Below are 6,886 nucleotides of genomic sequence, written 5' to 3'. Positions count from 1 at the left end.
GAAGGGGCAGGTGGTTCCATCCAGGTAGTGGTGGGCCTGGGTTCCCGACAGCCCCCGACTGTTACTTTGTGGCGGAGCGACAGGGCAGGTGGAGACCACCTAGGTGAGAGGTGGGCCTGGCCCTGGTCGGCGTCCGTGGTTACTTCAAAATAACACGCTTAAGGAGATCTTGGTATTTGATCTGAGTCTGGCCACTGGCCTATACGCACTAACCAACTACGAGGGAACAGTTACGGGCACTCGACGTCGTGGTATCAGCCGAAGCATTCGTGATGTCCGTGACTGAGTGGCGCGCGCCGGGTTGGACTGCGTAACGCAACTTCCTTTGTAATGGAGGTTGCTAGGTCTGCTCACAAGCTGCCCTCGCAACATGCTGGTGTATAATGGCCGATGGGCCCAGACCCCCGCGTGCATAGGATTTAGACCGGCGTGCTGACCTCTTTGTTGTGCCTAGGTAGGGCTGCGACGTGTTGATCTTCCGAGGCCGGGCATGACCCAGGAAAGTGTGTCCAGCCAAAGGGGGTCGAGTGTGTTGGGAAATGTGGTGCACCCCTGCAGGGAAGTTTATCTATTCGAATAGCCGTGTCCCTCGGTAAAAGGATGACCCGGAGTTGTACCTTGACCTTATGACAACTAGAACCGGATACTTAATAAAACACACCCTTTCAAGTGCCCGATACAACCCGGTGATCGCTCTCTAATAGGGTGACAAGGAGAGGATCGCCGGGTAGGATTATGCTACGCGATGATACTTGGTTAACTTACCATCTACTCTCTTCTACTGCTTCAAGATGGAGGCTGCCAGAAGCATAGTCTTTGATAGGACTAGTTATCCCCCTCTTATTCTGGCATTCTGCAGTTCAGTCCACATATACTACCCCTTTCATTGATACCAATGCATATGTAGTTTAGTTCCTTGCTTGCGAGTACTTTGGATGAGTACTCACGGTTGCTTCGCTTCCCCCATTTCCCCCTTTTCTATACCTGGTTGTTGCGACCAGACGTTGGAGGCCAGGAGCCAGACGCCACCGTCGACGACGACTCCTACTACACTGGAGGTGCCTACTACTACGTGCAGGCTGCTGACAACGACCAGGAGTAGTTTAATTAGGAGGATCCCAGGCAGGAGGCTTGCGCCTCTTTCGATATGTATCCCAGTTTGTGCTAGCCATCTTATGGCAACTTGTTTAACTTATGTCTGTACTCAGATATTCTTGCTTCCGCTGACTCTTGTGTTTCTGAGCTTATGTATTCAAGCCCTCGAGGCCCCTGGTTTATAATATAAAGCTTGTATTATTTTAATTTGTGTCTAGAGTTGTGTTGTGATATCTTCCCGTGAGTCCTTGATCTTCATCGTACACATTTGCGTGTATGATTAGTGTACGCTCAAATCGGGGGCGTCACATGAGTCCTCGGTTGTGAGCTTGCTGGCTTGTTTTATCACCCAATAGTTGCGGTTGGTGTGGTTGGCGGGCTTGTCAGGGGTGCTGTGGATCTGCGAGGGCCTGTCGAAGACTGTGTCCAGCTTGGTTGGTCCGTCTTGGTTGCCTTTAGAGGGCTTTTTCCGCGGTCATGACTTGGTGTTGTGGAATCCGGCATTCGATGATGTGTCTTCGGCTCCACGACCGCTATAACGATGCTTGTTTATATTGCATCGTGGCTTCCCGATTCCATCCCGGACCTCAGAGGTGCCGAGATCTTCTGGGTTGGTGCTTGTACGAGCCAACCAACTATATTCTCCCGCACAAAATCGGGTCATCAGAGATGTAAGTGTGGACATCGTCCTTCGTTCAACCTGGCCGAGTTGGCATGCTAGCAATTCGTCCTAGATACTATGCTTGAAAGCGGCCATGGCTTCAGCATCCGAACAGTCAATGATCTGGTTCTTCTTAGTCAAAAACCGATTCCAAAATTGTCGAGCCGATTCTCCGGGCACATGTATGTGGAGAAGGAAGTCCTCAATCCACACAGCCGGGTTTGTTGTTCTGTCGTATGGTTCAATATTAACGAGTTTAAACCCTTCGGGGAATTGAGCTGCATCACCTTGATACGTCTCCAATGTATCTATAATTTTTGATTATTCCATGCTGTTATATTATCAATCTTGGATGTTTTATAGTCATTTTATATCATTTTTTGGTACTAACCTATTGATATAGTGCCAAGTGCCAGTTCCTGTTTTTTTCCGTGTTTTTTAGATCGAAGAAAATCAATATCAGATGGAGTCCAAATGCCACGAAACTTTACGGAGACTTTTTATGGACCAGAAGGAACATGTTGGGCCCTGGTTGCACCTGGGGGAGTCTTGAGGAGGGGACAACCCACCAGGGCGCGCCAGGAGGCCCAGGCACACCCTGGTGGGTTGTGCCCACCTCGGGTGCCCCCCGGACCGCCTCTTTGCTCTATAAATACCCCAATATTTCCAGAACCCTAGGGCAGTCGACAAAATATTCATGCAGCTGCCGTAGAGTCCAGAACCACCAGATCCAATCTAGACAGCATCTCGGATGGGGTTCACCACCTCCATTGGTGCCTCTCCGATGATGTGTGAGTAGTTCTTTGTAGACCTACGGGTCCGTAGTTAGTAGCTAGATGGCTTCATCTCTCTCTCTCTCTCTCTTGATTCTCAATACAATGGTCTCTTGGAGATCCATAGGATGTAACTCTTTTTGCGGTGTGTTTGTTGGGATAGATGAACTTCAAGTTTATGATCAGATCTATCTTTTTATATCCATGAAAGTATTTGAGTTTCTTTGATATCTTTTATGCATTATTGCGTATAGCCTCGTATTTCTTCGCCAATATTTGGGTTTTGTTTTGCCAACTTTATCTATTTATCTTGCAATGGGAAGAGGTGCTTTGTAGTGGGTTCGATCTTACGGTGCTTGATCCCAGTGACAGAAGGGGAACCGACACATATGTATCATTGCTACTAAGGATAAAACGATGGGGTCTATCTCTATATAGATATATCTTGTCTACATCATGTCATCGTTCTCATTGCATTACTCCGTTTCTCCATGAACTTAATACACTAGATGCATGCTGGATAGCGGTCGATGTGTGGAGTAATAGTAGTAGATGCAGGCAGGAGTCGGTCTACTAATCTTGGACGTGATGCCTATATAATGATCATTGCCTGGATATCGTCATAATTATTTGAAGTTCTATCAATTGCCCAACAGTAATTTGTTCACCCACCGCTTTGCTATTTTTCTCGAGAGAAGCCACTACTGAAATCTACGCCCCGTGTCTCTTTCTCATATTATTTGCTTACGCGATCTATTTTTATTTGCTTTTATTTTCAGATCTATTAAATTATTTTATTTGGCATTCAATCTATCAATATTTACAACATTCTCCCGTCCGCGCACCGTTCTGGCGCCATTACCCGAAAGGGATTGACAACCCTTTAACACGTCGAGTTGAGAGTGGTTGTTATTTGTGTGTTGGGGTTGTTTACGTTGTGTTGCTTGGTTCTCCTACTGGTTCGGTAACCTTGGTTTCATATCTGAGGGAAATACATACCGCCGTTGTGCTACATCATCCCTTCTCTTTAGGGAAATACCGATGTAGCTTCAAGCGACATCAAAAGGAATTTTTGGTGCCGTTGTCGGGGAGGATCTTCAACATATACCAAGTTCCTAATCACAAATCTCATCTCCTTACAATTTACATTATTTTTCATTTGCCTCTCGTTTTCCTCTTCCCCACTTCATAAAAAATTGTTGTTTTATTCACCTCTTTCTTTTTCGTTCACCGTTTTCTTGCCGAATCTGTTTTTGAGTGCAATCTTGTTGTGTAGTCATCATGACTCAAGAGAACACCAAGTTATATGATTTCTCAAATACCAACAACAATGATTTTATCGGCACTCCGCTTGCTCCTCCCGCCACTAGTGCGGAGACTTGTGATATTAATACTGCTTTGCTGAATGTTGTTATGAAAGACCAATTTTCCGGTACTCCTAATGAGGGCACCGCGCCCCAACTTAATACCTTCGTGGAATTATGCGATATGCAAAAGAAAAAAGATGTGGACAATGATGTGGTGAAGATGAAATTATTTCCGTTTTCGTTGCGTGATTCTGCAAAAAATTGGTTCTCTTGTTTGCATCACAATAGTATGAATTCTTGGAATAAGTGCAAAGATGCTTTTATCACTAAGTATTTTCCTCCCACAAAAAGTATTTCCCTTAGAACCCAGATCATGAATTTCAAGAAACTTGAACATGAGCATGTTGCACAATCTTGGGAAAGGATGAAAATGATGCTAAGGAATTGCCCAACTCATGGGTTAAATCTTTGGATGATCATACAATTTTTTTATTGGGGATTGAATTTTGTTTCTCATAATCTTTTAGATTTCGTTGCGGGTGATACTTTTATGGAAATTACTTTGGGTGAAGCCACCAAATTTCTTGACAATATTATGGCAAATTATTCGCAATGGCATATCGAAAGAGCTCCTACTAGTAAAAAACTTAATTCGGTTGAAGAAATTTCTTCTTTGAGTGAAAAAGTTGATGCTCTTGTGAAATTGGTTGCTAGTAGAAGTGCTCCTATTGATCTTAATGATATGCCTTTGTCTACTTTGATTGAGCAAAATAGTGATGCCATAGATGTGAATTTTATCTCTCGAAATAATTTCGACAACAATGCTTATAGAGGTAATTTTGATCCTAGGCCTTTTCCTAGTAATTCCTGTAATAATTATGGTAATTCCTATGGAAATAAATCTTATAATAATAATAGGAACACCTTTGATCTTGAGAATAATATTAAAGAATTTATCAAAACTCAAAAAGCTTTCAACACTTCCATAGAAGAAAAACTGAGTAAGATTGATGATTTGTCTAGAACTGTTGATAGAATTGCTCATGATGTGGAAAATCTCAAGATGCAAATTTTTGTGCCTAAAGTAGATGAATCAATTAAAGCTCTTTATGTTTCTATGGATGAAAGTAAGAAAATAACCGCTATGCATAGATCTAAAAGAGAATTTTTAGAAAAAACTTTTTCTAGTGATTTCTTTCGTAGAAGTGATGAAGATCTTAAAATGATTGGTGTTTGTTCTATTGATTTCTTGTTTAGTAAAGTTAAGATTGATGAAAAAGGGACTGGAGAAGAGTCACCTTTAGGTAGAAGGCGTCCCAATATTTCGGAGGGTGAAAATCTTGTTGAAAAAATTGATGAAAGTGGGTTTGGAGAGGTTAAAACTTTGGCTAGTGATGTGCCCACTCTTTTGGATTACAAAGACTTCAATTATGATAGTTGCTCTTTGATTAATTGTATTTCTTTGTTGCAATCCATGATAAATTCACCCATGTTTATGAACAAAATAAAGCTTTTACTAAACATATTGTTGATGCTATGATGAAAGCTTTTGAACAAAAAATGGAATTAGAAGTTTCAATTCCTAGAAAATTGCATGATGAATGGGAACCTTCTATCAAAGTCAAGATTAAAAATTATGAGTGTTTTGCTTTGTGTGACTTGGGTGCTAGTGTTTCTACAATTCCAAAATCTTTATGTGATGTGCTTGGTCTTACTAATCTTGAAGAATGTTCCTTAAATTTGCACTTGGCGGATTCTACTATTAAAAGGCCTATGTGAAGAATTAATGATCGTCTTATTCTTGCAAATAGGAATTATGCGCCCATATATTTTATTGTTCTTGATATTGATTGCAATCCATCTTGCCCAATTATTCTTGGTAGACCGTTTTTACGCACTATCGATGCCGTGATTGATATGAAAGAAGGCAATATTAAGTTCCAATTTCCTTTGAGGAAGGGTATGGAACACTTTCCTAGAACAAAAATTAGGTCACCTTATGAATCAATCATGAGGGCATCATATGGACTCGAACCAAAGATGACAAAACTTAGATCCTTGCCTTATGCCTAGCTAAGGGCATAAAACTATAGCGCTTGTAGGAAGGCAACCCAATGAATAAATTTTGTTTTTGCTTTTTGCTTCCTGTTTTTGTGTGTTAACACAGTTATGCTACTGTTATGATTGTGCTTTTTATGTTTTAATTAGTGTTTATGCCAAGTAAAGCCTTTAGGACCTGCTTGGGTGATAGTTGTTTGATCTTGCTGAAAAACAAAAACTTTTATGCTCGTGAAATTGATTTTCATATTTTACCAGAGAGCGATAAAATCCCCATTACACTTGAAGTAGATCAATATACAAATTTCTCAGGTCATCCTAATTTTTAAGAATTTGTGGAGTTACATAAGTATTCGAAATAGTCAGATTGCTACAAACTGTTCTATTTTGACAGATTCCGTTTTCTTTGTGTTGTGTGCTTATTTTGATGGCTCTATGGTTTTCTTTGATGAGTTTTTGCCATAGAAAAGTTAGAATATAGTAGATATAATACAAATACAAAGTAATAATTGGTTTGATACATCACTTATAGTAGTGGTTTATTATTCTTATACTAACGGATCTCACGAAGGTTTTGTTGAGTTTTGTGTGATTGAAGTTTTCAACTTTTGGGTTATCTTACGATGGATGAAGGAAGGATGGAAGAGCCTAAGCTTGGGGATGCCTCGGCATCCCAAGCTATTATCCAAAAATGAGCGACCAACTAAGCTTGGGGTTGCCCCCGAGTGGCATCCCCGCTTTCTTCCAATGATCATCGGTATTTTACTTGAAACTATATTTTTATTCGTCACATGATATGTGTTTTGCTTGGAGAGTCTTGTATGATATGAGTCTTTGCTTGTTTTTGTGTGTGTTTTAAGTCATCAATCCTTGCTGAACATACCTATTTGAGAGAGCCAAAATTATGTCATGACTTGTTAGATTTGCTCTCTATGCTTCACTTAATTTTTTATGAGCAATGGATTTGCTCTAGTACTTCACTTATATCTTTT

Source organism: Triticum urartu, chromosome 1A (assembly GCF_056163025.1).
Source record: "Triticum urartu cultivar PI428250 chromosome 1A, HENAU_Tu73, whole genome shotgun sequence".
In the NCBI taxonomy this organism is placed as follows: domain Eukaryota; kingdom Viridiplantae; phylum Streptophyta; class Magnoliopsida; order Poales; family Poaceae; genus Triticum; species Triticum urartu.
Note: the sequence above shows the minus strand (reverse complement) of the source record.